General features: G+C 41.9%; 1 long non-coding RNA gene across 1 annotated transcript in view; it reads left to right on the top strand.

Moving 5' to 3' along the window:
* The first annotated feature begins 3,931 nt into the window (after positions 1-3,931).
* Positions 3,932-23,894, top strand: part of LOC136867158 (uncharacterized) — a 60,732-nt gene continuing 40,769 nt past the window's right edge. Inside the window, exon 1 of the long non-coding RNA XR_010859628.2 lies at positions 3,932-4,059. This is a non-coding gene — a long non-coding RNA (uncharacterized lncRNA). The remainder of the gene's footprint in view (positions 4,060-23,894) is intronic.

The raw sequence follows: 23,894 nt of genomic DNA, 5'->3' as shown, positions 1-23,894 counted from the left end.
CGGCAGTAACTGTGGAGCGCCCTACCGCTAGACAACGCGGCATCATGGTTTGGGGCGCTATTGCGTATGATTCCACGTCACCTCTAGTGCGTATTCAAGGCACGTTAAATGCCCACCGCTACGTGCAGCATGAGCTGCGGCCGGTGGCACTCCCGTACCTTCAGGGGCTGCCCAATGCTCTGTTTCAGCAGGATAATGCCCGCCCACACACTGCTCGCATCTCCCAACAGGCTCTACGAGGTGTACAGATGCTTCCGTGGCCAGCGTACTCTCCGGATCTCTCACCAATCGAACACGTGTGGGATCTCATTGGACGCCGTTTGCAAACTCTGCCCCAGCCTCGTACGGACGACCAACTGTGGCAAATGGTTGACAGAGAATGGAGAACCATCCCTCAGGACACCATCCGCACTCTTATTGACTCTGTACCTCGACGTGTTTCTGCGTGCATCGCCGCTCGCGGTGGTCCTACATCCTACTGAGTCGATGCCGTGCGCATTGTGTAACCTGCATATCGGTTTGAAATAAACATCAATTATTCATCCGTGCCGTCTCTGTTTTTTCCCCAACTTTCATCCCTTTCGAACCACTCCTCCTTGGTGTTGCATTGTCACTGTCAGTCAGTGTATATATATATATATATATATATACGTCAATGATATGAGTAAAGAAGTGGAATCAGTGATAAGGCTTTTTGCAGATGATGTTATTCTGTATAGAGTAATAAATATGTTTATTGTGAGCAATTGCAAAATGACCTGGATAATGTTGTGAGATGGACAGCAGGCAATGGTATGATGATAAAGGGAGTTTAAAGTCAGGCGTGGGTTTCACAAATAGGAAAGTCCTCTCAGTTTTAATTACTGCAATTACTGGGGTGCGAGTTCCTTTTGGGGATCATTGTAAGTATCTAGGTGTTAATATAAGGAAAGATATTCATTGGGGTAATCAGATAAATGGCATTGTAAATAAAGGGTACAGATCTCTGCACATGGTTATGAGAGTGTGTAGGGGTTGTAGGAAGAATGTAAAGGAGAGTGCCTATACGTCTCTGGTAAGACCCCAACTAGAGTATGGTTCCAGTTTATGAGACCCTCACCAGGATTACTTCATTCAAGAACTGAAAAAAAAAAAAAATCCAAAGAAAAGGAGCTTGATTTGTTCTGGGTGATTTCCGACAAAAGAGTAGCGTTACAACAATGTTGCAAAGTTTGGGCTGGGAAGACTTGGGAGAAAGGGGACAAGCTACTCAACTAAGTGGTATGTTCCGAGCTGTCAGCGGAGAAATGGCGTGGAATGACATTAGTAGACGAATAAATTTGAGTGGTGTCTTTAAAAGTAGGGAAGATCATAATACGAAGATAAAGTTGGATTTCAAGAGGACGAATTGGGACAAATACTCGTTTATAGGAAAGGGAGTTAGGCATTGGAATAGCTTACCAAGGAAGATGTTCAATAAATTTCCAAATTCTTTGAGATCATTTAAGAAAAGGCTAGGAAAACAACAGATAGGGAATGTGCCACTTGGGCGACTGCCCTAAATGTAGATGAGTATTGACTGAATCCAACTAGGAAAGCTTCTGAAGCAAATTGGCAGGATGCCTGCGTAACCTAGCAAGTTAACTGCATAAATAATGATGATATGGATGAATTACCGGTATTGTTTTCTAATCGACGTCGGAAAATATAGATGTTAAAATTTATTGTTTAGGCCTGAAAATATTTTTTTGACAGCTTTTCGGGTGTTATGATGGGAAAGCAAATTTCTTCAAACGATGTTAGTTGGGGCGTTGCCTACGAGATATACAAGGCCGGGACATAGCTACTAATTTGTCGCTGAAAAAGCGGCCCGACCGTGTTCACGATTTGGCCGCTAGATGTCAGGTTACCGTTCTGTTCTTGGCGGACTTTAACATTGTGATATGCGGAGTAATTGTGATGCTGTGTTGATTTTGTGCAATTTTTGTGAATATTGTTTCTGTCGGTGAGTGTCTGTGAGGTTGAGAAGAAGGTGTACTGTTGTGTACCTCTCTGTATTTCGGATGACACAAAAAAAAGCATGAAAATTGACGTTCCATAGTTTTCCTTCCGAGTGCGGTTTAAGGGAGAAATGGAAGCAAACTATTTCTACGCAAGGTGATATAGTAGGATATCTTTAGGTACCTAGCAATTCTTCTCATAAAACAGATTTCAGTGTAAGCACATCAATTAAACTTCCTTCTGTTTTCATTGTGTATCCTGTTCACAAACTGGAAAATGTCATACTCAGGAAACGTCCAGCTCCCAAAAATGATGTGTTGCCATCAAAATTTAGTAAAAGTTCCGATTCAGAAAACGATGAACATACCATATCTTCATACGTCAGCCACAAACGAAAAAGGAGTAAAAGTCTCGTTTCTATATCAAGGAAAGTCTACGAGTATTTCTGTTAAATCTAAAAAATATACGGATGAGAAAATTAAATACCAGATTACAGAAAATAATCTGTAAATTGAGAAGTAGCATACGGGTAATGAAATCAGAAAAAAAGTTTTACCGTATCTGAACTTGACCAAAAAGCAAACCAAATTGAAAAGCATGCTAAAATTGGTCATTTAGGAGCTTTATTCCTGTTAGAACGAATTTAATTTTCTTCTTCTTTCTTCATCCGTTTTCCCTCCAGGGTCGGTTTTTCCCTCGGACTCAGCGAGGAATCCCACCTCTACCGCCTCAAGGGTAGTGTCCTGGAGCACCAGACTTTAGGTCGGTGGATACAACTGGGGAGGATGACCAGTACCTCGCCCAGGCAACCTCACCTGCTATGCTGAACAGGGGCCTTATGGAGGGATGGGAAGATTGGAAAGGAAGCGGCCGTAGCCATTAGGTACTATCCTGGCATTTGGCTGGAGGAGAAGTGGGAAACCACGGAAAACCACTTCGAGGATGGCTGAGGTGGGAATCGAACCCACCTCTACTCACTTGACCTCCCGAGTCTGAGTGGACCCTGTTCCAGCTCTCGTACCACTCTTCAAATTTCGTGGCAGGGCCGGGAATCGTACCCGGACCTCCGGGGGTGACAGCTAATCACACTAACCACTACACCACAGAGGCGAACACAAATTTAATTTTACGGGAAGAAAAAAGATAAATACGGTGAAACGACGCTAAATATTTGCGTAACGGGCATAACATCGCTCACCAAACAGCGGCATCAATGCAAATGTCAAAATATCAGATGTGCGGAGGAAAAGATTGGATCGCTGATAATTGGCGAAAGGACGATTAAACCCAAAGTTATTTATGACCGCAATCTCGATCTGCTTATCGGATACTCTGAGGCACAACAATTAAAGTAATTGGTAAGAAGTGACAAACTCGCTATCAGATTTCTCTGCTTCTTTCGTGAATTACTTATTTCGTTTAAGCATATTGTAAGAAATACGTTGTAGAAAATAAGTCATACAATTGCTCTTGGTCTATCTTCGATCTCATATCTGTTTGCTGCCTTCTGAAATTACTAGTTTTAATGAATTTTTATAGTTTTTCGTATTCGAACGTGTTGCAATGAGCATCCAATGAGCAGTAAAGAGAACTCTAGCGGCACTTGCCGGAAGTATTTCGAGGACGAGTTTAGTGTGCTGCCTTGTGTATCTCGTAGGCAACGATTGGGGACACTGTGTCGTGGCGTGGCGCTAGGGTCCTGTTAGTTCATTTGCTTGAACTAGTTCATTGGATACATGCGTCGTCTAGTTCAAATGAACGAGGTAGTTCACAAGATGATGTCATAAAAAAATCAGCTCTCGCGGCACTTCGTTCAAATGAACGAGGTAATTTATCATGAGCTAGCACTAGCACTAGCGGCACGATCTAGTACGTACATTTTACAATAGATGGTGCTTGCTTAGGCCTTCGTCCTCTAAACAAGCTGTACCAGTTCAAATGAATGAGTCGTTCAAGTAAACTAGTTAGTTCATGAACGACCCAACCTACGCGGCTCACTACGCCGGATTGTGTCTGGATGTGTCAGAGTTGTTCCAGTCTTTTTTACGGTTTACTTTGGAAGCCTTGTAGAGTCATGAGGTAAGAATTTTGTCATTTTCCGTCCGATGTTTTACATATATTAATTCCTTGGTGGCGTATTTTTCCTATCGATTACTTCTGAAATGGGTTTTGTCCTTTTCATTTTGTAGCGTTTTCATTCGCGAATGTTTCCATTTCGCTTTTAAATTGGTTTTAGTTTTAAGCTACCTGTTTTTATCTTGAAACGTTTAAAAAAGTATAATGTAGGTATCCTGTGGCTTATATTTGTAGATATGGGGCATCCAATGTATACATTTGAAGAAGGATCTTCGCAACTAGGTTTTTACTGCTTTCAGCACGTCACTCCATCCACTCTGTGTAGTGGAGTAGTTGTTTACTTCCTTCTTTTCAGGTGTTTCAACATTTCCTTTGGGTTTTGATATGTTAGGTTATGAAGGAGGTGTGTAAATTATACTTCGTTTTATTTTCAAGTTAATCCTTTCATGTTTCTTATTTAGGATGAAATGAAATGGCGTAACTTATGGCTTTTAGTCAGGCCCCGATTTACAAATGGGCGGACTGGGCATTTGCCCAGGGCGCCAGTTTTTGAGGGGCGGCGGCCGGCGGATCGTGTAATTATGGACTGCGTGAATTACGTCTTAAATTCATTACATTCAAATTACTTTTACATTCCACAAATTATTCCAATTATTTTATTAGACTATATAAAACACCTTAAACTATTCTAACTTTAAAACCTGAATGTAACCTATATATTTAAATTTTAGAAAGGAAAAGTATCTTATTTCTAAAATTGTTTACTTACATACAAACTATCAGACTGAACCAACGGCTTTTTAAATAAAAATAAAAACGGCCTCATTCTTATTTGGCTGTTATTTTTATTTCGTTTGATAAGTTTAATTTTGAGAACTGTATTTGCATAATGTGCTGTTTTAAAACTCATAATCTTGAAAACTGTAATATTTAATTTGTAAACAATTATTTTTAGAGGAACAGGAAAACGAACAGAGGGGCGGGCGGCTAAATATTGTTTGCCCAGGGCGCTAACTACTTGAAATCGGGGCCTGCTTTTAGTGCCGGGAGTGTTCGAGGACATTTTCGACTCGTCAGGTGCAGGTCTTTCGATGTGACGCCAGTAGGCGACCTGCGCGTCGTGATGAGGATGAAATGATGAAGACAAGACGTATACCCAGCCCCGTGCCAGCGAAATTAACCAATGATGGTTAAAATTCCCGACCCAGCCGGAAATCGAACCCGGGAACCCTGTGACCAACGGCCAGCACGCTAACCAATTAGCCATGGAGCCGGATCTTATTTAGGATTATATAGAAGAATGGACGTTTTCTCATTTTTTGAAATTTGCTTTTATTATGTACCGGTATTGTTAATTAATTAATATATTCCATTAGAATATGACCAATCTCTTTGATATAGCCGGTACCGTACATAAGTTTACAACCCATCTGCAAGGCACACCCACCTTCCATATCCATTTTGTTTTCTTGTTGTCCTGTCTTGTAATTTTGATTTCGGGAGTATTGTTGGATCTTTATGTTTTCTTATAGCCCTATATACACACTAGCAAGATACCCGTGCTTCGCTGCGGTATTAAAATGAAAGTTATTATTCAAAGTTTTACATTTAGGAGAGTCCACTGTCAACTGAGCCTGTGAAATGGTCCTCAGTTCGTACGTCAAGCGGTTTTGGGGGAATGCTTATTCATTTTATAATCTACCACTCACTTGAACCCCGAACGGAAGAATTTTAATGTTTTAGACGCTATTTTATTTAACATCTAGGACTTAAAAGCGACTAACCTGTGAAATCTTGATTTTGTACGCCTAATAGTAATGGAGGAATGAATACTTCTTTAAGGGTTGAGTGTTTTGAAATATTTCTTAATATCTAGGATATAGAAGACCGCCCTTCATTAAAAAAAAAAAAAAAAAAAAAAATCGTGCCTGAAACGGTTTCGGAAGAATGGATATTGACCTTTTGAGAGTCGACTACCAACTAAACCCCTTAGGGGAGAAATATTTTGAAGTATACGGTATTTTAAACCTAGGACTTAAAAGAAGACCCTTCTCATAAAGTGACAGCTTTGCACGCCAGACGGTTTGGGAGGTAGGCCTATGATAATTTAGTTTACGAAGCTAACCTCATTTAACACTTAAAAACGTTTAAAAATATTTCCTATTTCACATCTAGGATTTAAAATGTATACCGCTAATTGGAATGTTGCCGTCGTACGTTAAACCGTTTCGAAGGGAGGAATGAATATATTTGTTTTCGGATCTTAACTCAAATTTAACTCTCTGAGGGGTTAAATTTGTTTCAGACCTTCTGTTATTTAACACCTAGGATATAGTTTGATATTTTAACTTCGTAATTCGAACGGTTTCATATAAACGGATATTTTTGTCATCATTCCTCATCCCCCAGTAAAAACCCTGCAGTGATGTTTTAAGTCCACTTCTTATTTGTATCCTCATAAAAAGAAACCATCTCGTTTTACACCCCCCTCAAGTTGGTTCCCTCCTCCCACAACATTAAATGCGTGTTTCTTTATTTTTAAAGGAGATTCCAAATTCCCATTTTCACATACGTAACGTCCTTCGTTTTTGAGATATAAGTATCCTCATATAAGAAGGATTCAACTCATTTTTCAATTCATTTACCCACCCTTAATTATTTTCCGAAAACAAGAATACGTATTTATTTTTAAAGAAGATTCCAAATACAAATTTTCATGTCTGTAACAACTTCAGGATATGAGATATAAGTATCGTCATAAAAATAATTTAACCCCTTTTCAGTCCTTTTTAAACCTCACTTCAGTGGATTTTATGAAAACAAAGAATAGTGTTGCTTTATTTTTAAAGGAGATGTCTTATACCAATTTTCACGTCTGTAATATCTTCAGACTTTGAGATATCAGTATCCTAATAAAAATAATTCAACCCCTCTTTCAGTCCTTTTTACCCCCCCCCCCACACATTTGATTTTTCCGAAAACAAAAAAAGGTGTCTTACTTTATTTTTAAAAGAGATTCCAAATATCAATTTTCACGTCTGTAACATGTTCAGTATGATGTTAAGTATCCCCATAAAATGATCAATCAATCAATCAATCAATCAATCAATCAATCAATCAATCAATCAATCAATCAATCAATCAATCAATCAATCAATCAATCAATCAATCAATCAATCAATCAATCAATCAATCAATCAATCAATCAATCAATCAATCAATCAATCAATCAATCAATCAATCAATCAATCAATCAATCAATCAATCAATCAATCAATCAATCAATCAATCAATCAATCAATCAATCAATCAATCAATCAATCAATCAATCAATCAATCAATCAATCAATCAATCAATCAATCAATCAATCAATTAATTATGATCTGCATTTAGGGCAGTCGCCCAGGTGACAGATTCCCTATCTGTTGTTTTCCTAGCATTTTCTTAAATGATTGCAAAGATATTGGAAATTTATTGAACATCTCCCTTGGTAAGTTATTCCAGTTCCTAACTCCCCTTCCTATAAACGAATATTTGCCCCAACTTGTCCTCTTGAATTCCAATTTTATGTTCATATTGTGATCTTTCCTATTTTTAAAGACGCCACTCAAACTTATTCGTCTACTAATGTATCTCTCCGCTGACAGCTCGGAACATACCACTTAGTCGAGCAGCTCGTCTTCTTTCTCCCAGTTCTTCCCAGTCCAAACTTTGCAACATTTTTGTAACGCTACTCTTTTGTCGAAAATCACCCAGAACAAATCGAGCTGCTTTTCTTTGTATTTTTTCCAGTTCTTGAATCAAGTAATCCTGGTGAGGGTCCCATACATTGTAACCATACTCTAAGCTATAAACAATTTTATTCACCGTGGATGAAGTTTAAGGGAAGGCGCCTAAAATTTAATTTTTTAAATTTTTATGTTATTGGTCCTATTGAAAAGTACTACATAACAAAAGTAATAGAGAATACAATTTCCGATAATTTATGTTTAATTCAGTTTTACCTTAATTATGATAAGAGTGGTATTTCAGTGTCGGAAGAAAACTTAATATGAAGGCCATCTAAAGCTCATAAATTTGATCAACAATAACATTACATTGACCATTGTTTGTTGTGATGTTCTTTATTTCTTATGCTGCCACTCAACTCCGATTGATGGGATTACTGAATACTGGTGGGAAATGGCTGGGGAGTTAAAAAACTTTCTTCTTTAGCATGCCATTCCTCTGGTTCATACATTTTCTGATACTGCTGGTACGTAACACACTGGTTCATCATAGTATTCCAGCTATTCGATCCCTACTCTGACGCGCTGTTCTGAGTGAGCAGTGCGCACACTTAGGCCTAAGGCAGGGGTTCACTTAGTAGTAGTAGTAGTAGTAGTATGACATGGTTTAGAATTACAATGTAGGCCTATTCCAAATTATAGCACCACAATTCACTAAATAACTCAAAATTCAACCCTGAAAAGAGCCGTTTCATAAGTAAAGCTTCTTCCTCTTCACTTTTCTTCAATTCTACATTCATTTTATTCCAAATTAGCAGTGAAGAGGGGGTTGTTCCTCTGGCTTGGAGGATAAATTTGCCTCCAAGTCAGATAGATTTTTCCGCCGCCAGTGGAGTGAATTGAGATTTTCCTACCCATCGGGTACTCCTAGGAAACAGATTAGTAAAAAGGCATAGGTAGTTTTTTTATCCTGCCACTTTCCACTATTCGACACCTCCCCTCCTCCGGAAAAAGACGAAGAGTATTCACGGATCACGGCTGTCTGCGGCTTGGTCATTCCAGCTCTGGAACTTTGGACTGTTCGATCGGCAGCGTAGTCCTGTTCGTTAAAAGTGAGAAAATTGTTCTATTTCATTTGATCGAGTATTTCATATGAAAGCATTGCTTTTAATTGCGCCATTCCTACTGACGTCATTGTAATGACCTACATTCATTTCAGTTGGGAAAACCACTAAGACAGTCTTTCTGAAGATGTAAAAAGTCAAGTGGAGAGTGAGTGTAGGCAAGTGGGCCTACCATTACAATGAAAATTACTTAACCCAGACTTCATATCAGAAAAGACGTTTGGTGACTTGTCCGTCGCGTTTCTAGGGTAACGTTAAGAGCTATGCAATTTAATACAATATTTCTCGCAACGTGTACACTACCTAACCTAGAATTTTGTATACAATGTAGAATTCCGTAGCGAAGCACGGGTACATCAGATAGTTAAGAATAAAAGAGAAAGAGGAAACAACACATCGCTCACCGCTAAAGGCTGGCAAAGGAAGGAGGTTATGGCCTACAAAGGGAACACTCCACGATCTCAGAGTCATTTTGTTGCCACTTGTCTTTCCCAAACTATACTGAGACATGCTAAACACCCACGAACGAAGTACACTAACCAATACACGGACGTAAATGAAACCACAGCTATTTTTATACACTGAACTATTAAACCTGTATTGTACTAACTTATGCTATGCTAAGCTGTAAACTACGCTATTGTACTATACTAGAGAGATAAAGACTAATATGAAAAACACACTAATTACTAAAGAAAAATCAAAAGATCGCGAACCGTACCGAATACCATGCCGCTGAGCGAGACAGGTTAACCACGTGGTGAATGTAAATATTAGAGTTGGCAACTAGGTTTCGAGATCACACTCTGTCGATATAAGTCGATATGAATGTCAACTTGGGATTGGTTGGATGTCTATGTTTCAGCCCATAACCACTAGACAGAGCCAAAATCGGCCGAAACGTCAATTTAGAAGTAAAGCAGTGCGGAATATATATAACTTATAATGAGAAACATAAAGGTCCAGTAATACTGACATGTGGGACCCCTGTCTCTTAATCATCACCGGATCAAATAATGCTTCAACAACTTTAATTCAACTTCTGTTTTATAGACATTTAGCCACCCATTAAACCACTCTAGTCCAGTAGCCCTTAATTTGGCAGTAGCCTCCTATGATCTACGTTATTAAAAGTCTTGGATAGGTCAGTAGTGATACAATCTATTATGGACTGCATATTATAGACTCTTTGCCTATTACGTTCAATGGACGTTCCATGAAAAGAGCTGAGTGTGCAACAATACGTGTTGTTAAAATCAAGTCTTTGGTTATATCATGTGTTATTAAATATAATAGAATGTATTATCACCTGTATTTACTAAACCCTTCTATTTTCTCTTAAATGTCACAACACAGTCCATTTGACTTCTTGAAATAAAAATATCTCCTATGTCTGTCTGTTAAGTCATCAGCCCAGAGGCTGGCTGGATCCTCAAATAGTACTACCAAAGGTTATGCGGTTATAAGGAAACCCCAAAAACCAATGGCAGCACCAACATGAGGCGTACTAGGCAAGATGAGGAGTGAGGTAGTTTGCCATTGCTTTCCTCACTGGGTCAGAAAGTACTATTGCAGCACGACTGACCCTATGAGCAGCACCTTGCATAACACTCAGATGCACTCGTCATGCTCTGAATATCATTACTCAGCACTACCCATACCCCAGCAACTTCCATATTGTCACAGCCATGGATGTTGACTGGGACTTTGGTGGAAGCTACACTTTACTCTGGCCTGTGCCAAGAGATGGATGCAAAAGTACTGTATCCATCAAGAAATGACAGCAGGCAGATATCTGCTATATCTTTCCTGAATCCTACAAGTTGAGGCTCACTCGAATAACCTTTCCTAAACCCGAACTGCCTTCTATAAAACCAAACGTGTTTAATATAATCGGAAAGAATGCTTTCCCAGAGCTTGCAAACAACATATGTCAAGGTAACTGGGCTGGAATTGTCTGCTTTATGTTTATCACCCTTTCCGTTGTACAAGGGGGGTAATATTGCAACTCTTCTTTCATTTGGTATAGCTCAAATTTAAGATATGACACTATATCCCAAGCCACAGCACCATACCCAATGCAACGATGCATACAGTCTTTTAATGGTCATATAAACAATTCAGTTCTTGGAAGTTATCAAGTATGCAACCATACCACATCCCAGGCAACTGGCTGTTAAAAAAAAAAAAAAAAGTCCTACGTTGCATTCAAACCTCCTACTTCGAGCGCTGTCCACTATTACATATCACCAATTTGATATCACCCCGCCCGCTTGTCATGTGAGCTACTGTGACACTCGACCAGCAGCGCCCACTTCCCAGCCTATACAGTAACGTGCTCCCGGTCTGTACATACAACTTGTATTTTAAAGTACGTGTTCTGCGTATCTGTACTCGTTTTACGAGTTCATTCGAGGTACCCTTAATGAATTAATAGTGGGTTCGCGATTCCAGATGTCTTCTAGCCCGTAAACACACATCTCGTTATATTACCTTGGTTTAGGGAAAGGGACCGTATGTCTTTCAGAATTGTAGTAAATGTGAAGGGATGCATAAAACTGGATCCCAAGGGGCTGGTGGACCACCCGGTATATGTAAATGTTGATAAACGTGACATAGCCAAAGAAGAGCCAAAATTCAAATCTCTACATATCTGTATACAGTATATGAAAATTTTGTAAAAATATGTACATTTTGCTCAAGAAACGGGAGGGCTAGTGAGGTCCACTACTGTATAGTGTTTGCTGTGTTACGCGGTTTTGTGCTGGGCTGTCCCTTGGTTGGGGGTGGTGATTCCTGCGCCAGAGAATAAAACAAACTCAACAAGAAGTCATGGCGCCGCCTCTGTGGTGTAGTAGTTAGTGTGATTAGCTGCCAGCCCCCGGAGGCCCGGGTTCGATTCCCGGCTCTGCCACGAAATTTGAAAAGTGGTACGAGGGCTGGAACGGGGTCCACTCAGCCTCGGGAGGTCAACTGAGTAGAGGTGGGTTCGATTCCCACCTCAACCATCCTGGAAGTGGTTTTTCGTGGTTTTCCACTAACTTAAGGCCAAGGCCGCTTCCTTCCCACTTCCTTGTCTATCCCTTCCAATCTTCCCATCCCCCCCACAAGGCCCCTGTTCAGCATAGCAGGTTTTTTTTCTATTTGCTTTACGTCGCACCGACACAGATAGGTCATATGGCAACGTTGGGATAGGATAGGCCTACGAATTGGAAGGAAGCGGCCGTGGCCTTAATTAAGGTACAGCCCCGGCACTTGCCTGGTGTGAAAATGGGAAACCACGGAAAACCATCATCAGGGCTGCCGACAGTGGGGCTCGAGCTCACTATCTCCCGATTACTGGATACTGGCCGCACTTAAGCGACTGCAGCTATCGACATAGCAGGTGAGACCGCCTGGGCGAAGCACTGGTCATCCTCCCCAGTTGTATCCCCCGACCCAGAGTCTAAAGTTCCAGGACACTGCCCTTGAGGCGGTAGAGGTGGGACCCCTCGCTGATTCCGAGGGGAAAACCGACCCTGGAGGGAAGCCAGATTAAGAAAGAAAGAAAGAAAGAAAGAAAGAAAGAAAGAAAGAAGTCACGACGCAGGGGCGGTGCGTGGTATTGTTGCAGGGTTGCACAACTCCCAATAATTTTGCACTTAATTTGTCGTCTTTTCTTCTAATGTTTTAGTTTAATAAACCTAACATGTATTGGAAAACACGTTAAAATCAACCGTCTTGTGTTGTTCGCTGTATTAATGCTTCGCAATGGACCAACAAACGCTGCTGGCTTCGAATCAAACTCAGGGGGGTTGCTTTCCTACGGCAACTCCCTAGCGGACAGAACGGCGCAATGTACCTCAGCAGGGATGAGCCTAAGCCTGCATAGCATCAGGTAGCATGCTCGCCCATAGAGTGTGCTCACCAGTATCGGTCTCAGGGAGTTACACGAGACTAGCAAGTCCCCTACCGAGAAAGAGTTACAAATGTCCCCGTTAGATTGCGCCACTTTGCGGAATTATTTCATTCCTACTTTCTCTCCTCTCACGAAGGTAAATTCATTTCCATTTCTTAAATTTACCTATTTTATTTACGTTGCACCAACGCGGATAGGTCTTACGGCGACGATGGGATAGGAAAGGGCTAGGAGTTGGAAGGAAGCGACCTTGGCTTCAATTAAGGTACAGCCTCAGCATTTGCCTGGTACGAAAATGGGAAACCGCGGAAAACCATCTTCAGGGCTTCCGACAGTGGTGCTCGAACCCACTATACCCCGAATGCTAGCTCACAACTTCGCGACCCTAATCGCATGGCCAACTTGCTGGGTAATTTGTTTTCCACGCCATACCTGACCACCTACAACATTACCAACATCTTGCTTCAACGAAAAACAGGACGGCAAATTTTCAATTCTAGTGAGGCAAAAGTAACTGTGCTAAGCTGAGTGGCTCAGACGGTTGAGGCGATGGCCTTCTGACCCCAACGTGGCAGGTTCGATCCTGGCTCAGTCCGGTGGTGTTTGAAGGTGCTCAAATACGTCAGCCTCGTGTCGGTAGATTTACTGCCATATAAAAGTACTCCGGCACCTCGGCGTCTCCGAAAACCGTAAGAAGTCGTTAGTGGGACGTAAAGCCAATAACATTATTATTAAGAGTAACTGTAGTTACAGCGTAGACTATAATTAGCCTCTTGGCTGTTATTGCCAGATACATTACAGTTTTGTTAGAAATGTAGTTCATTACTTAACGATAATAGTTTCTTGTTATATCTGTAAGCTATAAAAATGTGACACTGAAAATGTTGATGCAACACCCAGCTTCAAATACCACCAGCCGCCACTGTCACGACGTATGGACAAACATACAAAATATCAAAATAAACAAAACAACAATACTCCCCTTACAACGGCGCATGGTTCGGTTCGGTTGAGTTGTGAATAGTAGAACATTATTCTCTCCTAGGAACGAGATTATTTCTTAATATTGTGACGGTCAGCGTGTTTTGGTTAATATGACTGGAAAATGCATTTCTTGTGTGTGTGTGTGTGTGTGTGTGTGTGTGTGTGCGTGTGTGAACCATATACGTGTATTACTTTCATTCCTTCGGATTTGAAAACTAAATTGTGTAAATTATTATTATTATTATTATTATTATTATTATTATTATTATTATTATTATTATTATTATTATTATTATTATTATTAATATTAGCGTCGTTGCTGTTCATTGTAATACGAAATAAACTCGTAACTTTCCTAATCAGGAAACGAGGGGCCCGTTTTCAATATTGCGGGCGGGTGGGGGGGGGGGGGGGGTGGCAGTAAAAAGTGGTAGCTATCATCTCCACGCGGGAACATGAGGAGATAGATATTCGAGAGCGTTATGTGATTGTTCAGTTTCAGATATTCGCTTTAGGTCCTGGTCCCTGGTCCGGAGCACGATGTCCCGCTTAAAACCAGCAACACAGCTACCTCGTTTGTTGTCGGCTGGTTATAGCAGCCTCTGTGCTCGCCAGCAGGAACTCGATCGGCGTGGATAAAAGTCTCGTGGGTGTCACCGTCCGCCGTTGGTTCTACTAGAGCCGTCTTCAGTTTCTTCACATACGGGTTTAAATCGTGTAACATGCTCTGCAAATCATTAACGAAATGGCATTTTAAATTTGGAATTATTGTTGTTCTTTGATCTGCCTGAGCTTTGTGGTCTGCAATGACATAAAATTGGAGGTATTTAGAATCTTCATTGTTTGCAGGCAGAAGTGAACCTATTAAATGGTATACTTATCCTTGAATTTTGAATGTTGGCATGAAATTACCTTGAAATATTTTAGTGGCTCCAAAGCTTGTCATTTGGGAAGCGCTATTGTAGGCTCTAACATGTTGAAGGAAATGGCTAGAGTCGACATGCGTTCCACTTAGTATAGACTTGAAAAGATTCCGGTGGGGGATCTATACGCCTCAGATTTAATTAAATTTTGCCAGAATAGCAGCAGATTCCCTCTGACTCGTGCTTCCATTCGAGAGCCTTACAGTCAGGACACATTTTACTCCTTGATCCTATATGGGCTGTCGTCTGGTATTCGATAAGCGGATTATAAGCTATTGCACTCTGGCATTTATCATGACATGGAATCATAGGAGGAAGCCTGAATTCAATCGACGTTGAGTTTAATTATCTAACAAATTAATGTCTCATTCTATCTGTACTAAGCGTATCTGATATTCTTCAGTGATCTATGTTCTGCGTCTTTCCGCTGTTCGTTGTATCGTCTCCTTCTGCTGAGCATTGTTCATTTCCCTTAATTACGCGTAGCTACTTCGTCGTTCTGTTAACACCTGAACATGCTTCTCCGCAGTTAGGTTTTCGCGTCTCACGGAATGGTGCTCTCTGTCATTTTCCACTCGAGCCAATCGCTGATCCTCGGATTCTGTTTCTCTTGCACGCAGCTGTCTAACCCTCTGTGAGCTGAACCTGGTCTGGTCCACAGCATCACTCTCCGAATCACGGATAGCGCTCTTTCTGAATCTGTCTGAAGTGAGTCTGGTCTTGTGCTCAGAAGCAGTTTCAGACGCCCTCATTATGGACTGGCGTGCTCTCTGTGAGCAGAGCCAGGCCTCGCGCTCAGAAATAGTCTCAGACGCCCTAGATGTGGACTGGTTTGCTCTCTGTGAGATGAGCCTGGCCTGGCACACAGCATCACTCTCCGAATCACGGACAGTGCTCTTCCTGAGTCTATCTGCAGTGAGTGTGGCCTTGTGCTCAGAAGCAGTCTCAGACGCTCTCGATATGGACTGACGTGCTCTCTGTGAGCTGAGCCTAACCTGACGAACAGCATCACTCTCCGAATCACGGACAGTGCTCTTCCTGTGTATCTGTAGTGAGTGTGGCCTTGTGCTCAGAAGGAGTCTCTGACGCCCTAGATGTGGGCTGGCATGCCTTTTGTAAGTTGTGTCTGTTCTGACGATCACGAGGAGTGTCGGATGCCCTCAATCCTTGTTTTGTTGCTTAAATTCGGAATTATTGTTGTTCTTTGATCTACCTGAGCTTTGTGGTTTGCAATGACATAAATTTGGAGGTATTTAGAATCTTCATTGTTTGCGGGCAGAAAATAGCACAATAATACAAAATAACACAAGAAAATAACACAATCAGGCACTCCTACCAGAGGAGAAGTTCAAACGGCAGAAAGTATCGAGGGGGCTAATAGACAACAAAATGGAGGTGATTATTGTTGCAAGATGAGATTAAAACTGCACAGTAATACTCTCTTAATACTAATAAGAGGAACTTGGAAGAGGCACGATACTTTGAGGAATGAAGATATCGGCAAAATACACTGACTGACTGACAGAGCAAATGCAACACCAAGAAGGAGTGGTCAGAACTTTATGCCAATTGCAGGGTAGACTGACGTCACTGAGGTATGCTCATGATGTGAAATGCGCCGCTGTGCTGCGCACGTAGCGAACGATAAATGGGACACGGCGTTGGCGAATGGCCCACTTCGTACCGTGATTTCTCAGCCGACAGTCATTGTAGAACGTGTTGTCGTGTCCACAGGACACGTGTATAGCTAAGAATGCCAGGCCGCCGTCAACGGAGGCATTTCCAGCAGACAGACGACTTTACGAGGGGTATGGTGATCGGGCTGAGAAGGGCAGGTTGGTCGCTTCGTCAAATCGCAGCCGATACCCATAGGGATGTGTCCACGGTGCAGCGCCTGTGGCGAAGATGGTTGGCGCAGGGACATGTGGCACGTGCGAGGGGTCCAGGCGCAGCCCGAGTGACGTCAGCACGCGAGGATCGGCGCATCCGCCGCCAAGTGGTGGTAGCCCCACACGCCACGTCAACCGCCATTCTTCAGCATGTGCAAGACACCCTGGCTGTTCCAATATCGACCAGAACAATTTCCCGTCGATTGGTTGAAGGAGGCCTGCACTCCCGGCGTCCGCTCAGAAGACTACCATTGACTCCACAGCATAGACGTGCACGCCTGGCATAGTGCCGGGCTAGAGCGACTTGGATGAGGGAATGGCGGAACGTCGTGTTCTCCGATGAGTCACGCTTCTGTTCTGTCAGTGATAGTCACCGCAGACGAGTGTGGCGTCGGCGTGGAGAAAGGTCAAATCCGGCAGTAACTGTGGAGCGCCCTACCGCTAGAAAAAGCGGCATCATGGTTTGGGGCGCTATTGCGTATGATTCCACGTCACCTCTAGTGCGTATTCAAGGCACGTTAAATGCCCACCGCTACGTGCAGCATGTGTTGCGGCCGGTGGCACTCCCGTACCTTCAGGGGCTGCCCAATGCTCTGTTTCAGCAGGATAATGCCCGCCCACACACTGCTTGCATCTCCCAACAGGCTCTACGAGGTGTACAGATGCTTCCGTGGCCAGCGTACTCTCCGGATCTCTCACCAATCGAACACGTGTGGGATCTCATTGGACGCCGTTTGCAAACTCTGTCCCAGCCTCGTACGGACGACCAACTGTGGCAAATGGTTGACAGAGAATGGAGAACCATCCCTCAGGACACCATCCGCACTCTTATTGACTCTGTACCTCGACGTGTTTCTGCGTGCATCGCCGCTCGCGGTGGTCCTACATCCTACTGAGTCGATGCCGTGCACATTGTGTAACCTGCATATCGGTTTGAAATAAACATCAATTATTCGTCCGTGCCGACTCTGTTTTTTCCCCAACTTTCATCCCTTTCGAACCACTCCTCCTTGGTGTTGCATTGTCACTGTCAGTCAGTGTAAAAGGAAAGTCCGTAATACGCTAGAAAATAACACAATCAGACACCCCTACCAGAGGGGAAATTCAAACGGCAGAAAGTATTAAGGGGCCTAATAGACAACAAAATGGAGATGATTACTGTTACAAGACGAGATTAAAACTGCACAGTAATCCTCTCTTAACACTAATAAAAGGAAATTGGAAGAGACCCGATACTTGGAATAATGAAGGGAAGGGCCACAAAGCGCTTGAAAACGACAATAAGAAACCCCACCCAGAGGTTAAATTCTGACACAGGGGTTCCAATGAAGTTATACGGTAGTTGCCAAATATGCCTTAAGTGAAAATAAAAAACCTACAACCTGTTTTCCAGTTATTGACCGGGTCAGGGATGGAATGAAACAGATATAGGCTATTAGTACGATGGGTTCGCCACTCCCAAAGTGATTTATTAATGACTGACAGATGCTATGAAATGAGAATGGAGAGTGTTGCTGGCATGAAAGATGACAGGGAAAACCGAAGTACCCGGAGAAAAACCTGTCCCGCCTCCGCTTTGTCCAGCACAAATCTCACATGAAGTGACCGGGATTTGAACTACGGTATCCAGCGGAGAGAGGCCGACGCGCTACCGTCTGAGCTACGGAGGCTCTACATGTTACAATATCCACTGTTATTTGTTCCCGGGTGTCTTCCACACCACTGTGCAGCACAAACCAGTAGGAGCTAGTTTCACCCAGTGCTGTCAAATATTGCCCTAAGAGTATTCCACAAGAAGCGTTCACGGAGTTAAGTTTTCATAAGGCGAGCATTCTGGCTCGTTTGCTGTGACGTGCGCTCATGTGGTATGTGCCGACAGTGTGGCAATACTGAACTGCCATGGTGCGCTCGTGGTTATCAAGGTCGTCTAGACTGACCTTGACGGTTAGTACCGCTGTCTCTCTCCGAAGTCTCTCACACAGGCGGCCGGCGTCAGCGCTCGCAGCATCTGTAGTTCAGAGCTTTACTTGTATTTACTGGCCTATAAAATGAAATCCACAGGTCATTCGACCAGGTCAGGAATGGAATGAATGAAGCTCCCATCTAGCGGCGAGAATAGGAATTGTGCCGGCTGCCAAGCCTGTCGCACTCCTCTGGGGTAATGATTAATGACTGATAGATGGAATGATAGTGGAGAGTGTTGCTGGAATGAAAGAAGACAGGGAAAATCTTAGTACCCGGAGAAAAACCTGTCCCGTCTCCTCTCTGTCCAGCACAAATCTCACATGGAGTGACCGGGATTTGAACCACGGAACCCAGTGGTTTGAGGCCGGCGCGCTGCCGCCTGAGCCACGGAGGCTACTTGCAGGCCTATAATACGAATAAAAACGAGACACTGTCTGCGTGAAGGTGAATTCCATAATGCAGTTAAAGTTCTTTTGCAGTCTCCTCACTCTCGGTCCAACTTGGTCGACTCTTGCTCTCATGTGACTAATGTTGTTGTGTTTGTGAGACCTAGGGAGCGGACTTGGCCAGTTTTGCGACCAAATGTCCGTTCCTAAGCCAACACAATGTGGAGCGATGTATTGAACAATTACATCTTTCAGCGGTAATTGGCAGTGGACTGTGTTATGTGCATGCGTGTGTGTGTGTGTGTGTGTGTGTGTGAGAGAGAGAGAGAGAGAGAGAGAGAGAGAGAGAGAGAGAGAGAGAGAGAGAGAGAGATCCAGCCAGCTGGCAACCGAAACCAGCACCATATGAAGTAAATAATAATAATAATAATAATAATAATAATAATAATAATAATAATAATAATAATAATTAATAATAATAATAATAATTTCTATATCCAACTCTTGTTCTGTTTCTCTGTGGGGTTGGCCATGAAGTGAGATTTATATGCGTAGCGAATTCTTACGACCAGATGCCCTTCATGGTCAACCCCATCAGAGAAGTTAATGACTTGAAATTAATGGCCTAGTGTATGACGATAATAATTGTGACTTTTTTCTTCTACAATATTCCTGTTCCCATCATCTTTGAGTAGATAATCTGATGACCTTGCTATCTATTTCGCAACATACAGACGTATGGAATGGATAGAATATGAATTTCGTACTCGGAAGGCACAGTGAGCCATCTGGTGGCGAACGCCAGTAGGCTATCACTTACAATCAGTCAATCAATCAATCAATCAATCAGTCAATCAATCAATCAATCAATCAATCAATCAATCAATCAATCAATCAATCAATCAATCAATCAATCAATCAATCAATCAATCAATCAATCAATACTGATCTGCATTTAGGGCAGTCGCCCAGGTGGCAGATTCCCTATCTGTTGCTTTCCTAGCCTTTTCCGAAATGATTTCAAAGAAATTGGAAATTTATTGAACATCTCCCTTGGTAAGTTATTCCAATCCCTAACTCCCCTTCCTATAAATGAATATTTGCCCCAGTTTGTCCTCTTGAATTCCAACTTTATCTTCATATTGTGATCTTTCCTACTTTATAGACGCCATTCAAATCTATTCGTCTACTAATGTCATTCCACGTCATCTCTCCACTGACAGCTCGGAACATACCACTTAGTCGAGCAGCTCTTCTTCTTTCTCTCAATTCTTCCCAACCCAAACATTGCAACATTTTTGTAACGCTACTCTTTTGTCGGAAATCACCCAGAACAGATCGAGGTGCTTTTCTTTGGATTTTTTCCAGTTCTTGAATCAGGTAATCCTGGCGAGGGTCCCATACACTGGAACCATACTCTAGTTGGGGTCTTACCAGAGACTTATATGCACTCTCCTTTACATCCTTACTACAACCCCTAAACACCCTCATAACCATGTGCAGAGATCGGTACCCTTTATTTACAATCCCATTTATGTGATTACCCCAGTGAAGATCTTTCCTTATATTAACACCTAGATACTTACAATGATCCCCAAAAGGAACTTTCACCCCATCAACGCAGTAATTAAAACTGAGAGGACTTTTCCTATTTGTGAAACTCACAACCTGACTTTTAGCCCCGTTTATCAACATACCATTGCCTGCTGTCCATCTCACAATATTTTCGAGGTCACGTTGCAGTTGCTGACAATCTTGTAACTTATTTATCACTCTATAGAGAATAACATCATCCGCAAAAAGCCTTACCTCCGATTCCACTCCTTTACTCATATCATTTATATATATAAGAAAACATAAAGGTCCGATAACACTGCCCTGAGGAACTTCCCTCTCAACTATTACAGGGTCAGACAAAGCTTCACCTACTCTAACTCTCTGAGATCTATTTTCTAGAAATACAGCAACCCATTCAGTCACTCTTTTGTCTAGTCCAATTGCACTCATTTTTGCCAGTAGTCTCCCATGATCCACCCTATCAAATGCTTTAGACATGTCAATCGCGATACAGTCCATTTGACCTCCAGAATCCAAGATATCTGCTATATCTTTCTGGAATCCTACAAGTTGAGCTTCAGTGGAATAACCTTTCCTAAAACCGAATTGCCTTCTATCGAACCAGTTATTAATTTCACAAACATGTCTAATATAATCAGAAAGAATGCCTTCCCAAAGCTTACATACAATGCATGTCAAACTTACTGGGCTGTAATTTTCAGCTTTATGTCTATCACCCTTTCCTTTATACACAGGAGCTACTATAGCAACTCTCCATTCATCTGGTATAGCTCCTTCGGTCAAACAATAATCAAATAAGTACTTCAGATATGGTACTATATCCCAACCCATTGTCTTTAGTATATCCCCAGAAATCTGCGCAATGGTCCTGTATTTTCAAGTTCATACTGTCCTCGTGGACAAAAGTGTTTTCTCTTCAGAAGACACCCAAAGATAATCATGTCTGTCAATACGTCCCACTAACTACTTTTATGAAAGAAATAGTGCATAATATCACTGAAAGGAGGAGAGTCCAGCTTTACGGGTTTACAACTCCCATACATATGCAGAGAGGAGGAAAGGTAAATTGAAAGTTGGAAATTTTCCGATTCATTGACTGAAAGGTCAGCGTTGAGGCCTTCTATTCAGGGAGTTCCGGTTTCGATTCTCGGTCCGGTCGCGGATTTTGATCGTGTCTGATTAATGATTATGCTACGGGGATTGGGTGTTTGTGTTTGTTCCAACACACTCCTCTTCATATTCAGAAACACACCAAACAAGCACACACACATACACGCGCGCGCGCTCACACATTATTATTATTATTATTATTATTATTATTATTATTATTATTATTATTATTATTATTATTATTATTATTATTATAATGGATAGAAAGTGCAAGGTAGCTAAGGAAGAATGGCTGAAGGAGAAGTGCAAGGATGTCGAAGGCTGTATGGTCCTGGGAAAGGTAGATGCTGCATACAAGAAAATCAAGGAAAACTTTGGAGAAAGGAAATCTAGGTGTATGAATATTAAGAGCTCAGATGGAAAGCCACTTCTAGGGAAAGAAGACAAAGCAGAAAGATGGCAGGAGCATATCCAACAGTTGTATCAAGGTAACGATGTAGATAATTTCGTTCTGGAACATGAAGGGGCTGTTGATGCTGATGAAATGGGAGACCCAATTTTGAGGTCAGAGTTTGACAGAGCTGTGAGTGACCTAAATAGGAACAAGGCACCTGGAATTGATGATATTCCCTCTGAATTACTGACTGCCTTAGGAGAAGCCAGCATGGTAAGGTTATTTCATTTAGTGTGCAAGATGTATGAGACAGGAGAAGTCCCATCCGATTTTCGGCAGAATGTTGTTATACCTATTCCCAAGAAAGCCGGTGCTGACAGGTATGAAAACTACCGCACTATTAGTTTAGTATCTCATGCCTGCAAAATTTTAACACGTATTATTTACAGAAGAATGGAAAAACAAGTTGAAGCTGAGTTGGGGGAAGATCAATTTGGCTTCAGAAGAAATGTAGGAACACGTGAAGCAATCCTGACTTTACGTCTGATCTTAGAGGATCGAATCAAGAAGGACAAGCCCACGTACATGGCATTCGTAGATCTAGAAAAGGCATTCGATAATGTTGATTGGACCAGGCTATTTATGATTCTGAAGATGATAGGGATCAGATACCGGGAACGAAGAATTATCTACAGTCTGTATAAAAATCAGTCTGCAGTGATAAGAATCGAGGGCTTTGAAAAAGAAGCAGCAATCCAGAAAGGAGTGAGGCAAGGCTGCAGTTTGTCCCCTCTCCTTTTCAATGTTTACATAGAACAGGCAGTAAAGGAAATCAAAGAGAAATTTGGAAATGGAATCACAGTCCAAGGAGAGGAAATCAAAACCTTGAGATTTGCGGATGATATTGTTATTTTATCTGAGACTGCAGAAGATCTCGAGAAGTTGCTGAATGGTATGGATGAAGTCTTAGGTAAGGAGTACAAGATGAAAATAAATAAGTCCAAAACAAAAGTAATGGAGTGCAGTCGAACGAAGGCAGGTGATGTAGGAAATATTAGATTAGGAAACGAAGTCTTAAAGGAAGTAGATGAATATTGTTACTTGGGTAGTAAAATAACCAACGATGGCAGAAGTAAGGAGGACATAAAATGCAGACTAGCACAAGCAAGGAAGAGCTTTCTTAAGAAAAGAAATTTGCTCACTTCAAACATTGATATCGGAATTAGAAAGATGTTGTTGAAGACTTTTGTGTGGAGCGTGGCATTGTATGGAAGTGAAACATGGACAATAACTAGCTCAGAAAGAAAGAGAATAGAAGCTTTTGAAATGTGGTGTTACAGAAGAATGCTGAAGGTGAGATGGATAGATCGAATCACGAATGAAGAGATACTGAATCGAATTGGTGAGAGGAGATCGATTTGGCTAAATTTGACGAGAAGAAGAGATAGAATGATAGGACACATCTTAAGACACCGAGGACTTGTTCAGTTGGTTTTTGAAGGAAGTGTAGGTGGCAAGAACGGTAGGGGTAGACCAAGGTATGAATATGACAAACAGATTAGAGCAGATGTAGGATGCAATAGTTACGTAGAAATGAAAAGGTTAGCACAGGATAGGGTGGCATGGAGAGCTGCATCAAACCAGTCTATGGACTGATGACTCCAACACATTATTATTATTATTATTATTATTATTATTATTATTATTATTCTGTACCCCACAGCAAGATGCAAGACCGCTACTGGGCGGTAAATTACTATGACCAGCACCATTGTCGCGCGTAGGCAAGTGCGCGGGAATTCTGGCAACACGAATGATGCATTATTGACCTTATTATAGAGGTGAATAATTGCACGGA

This window comes from Anabrus simplex, chromosome 3 (genome assembly GCF_040414725.1).
Source record: "Anabrus simplex isolate iqAnaSimp1 chromosome 3, ASM4041472v1, whole genome shotgun sequence".
In the NCBI taxonomy this organism is placed as follows: domain Eukaryota; kingdom Metazoa; phylum Arthropoda; class Insecta; order Orthoptera; family Tettigoniidae; genus Anabrus; species Anabrus simplex.
This window is presented reverse-complemented; position numbering and strand designations above follow the sequence as displayed.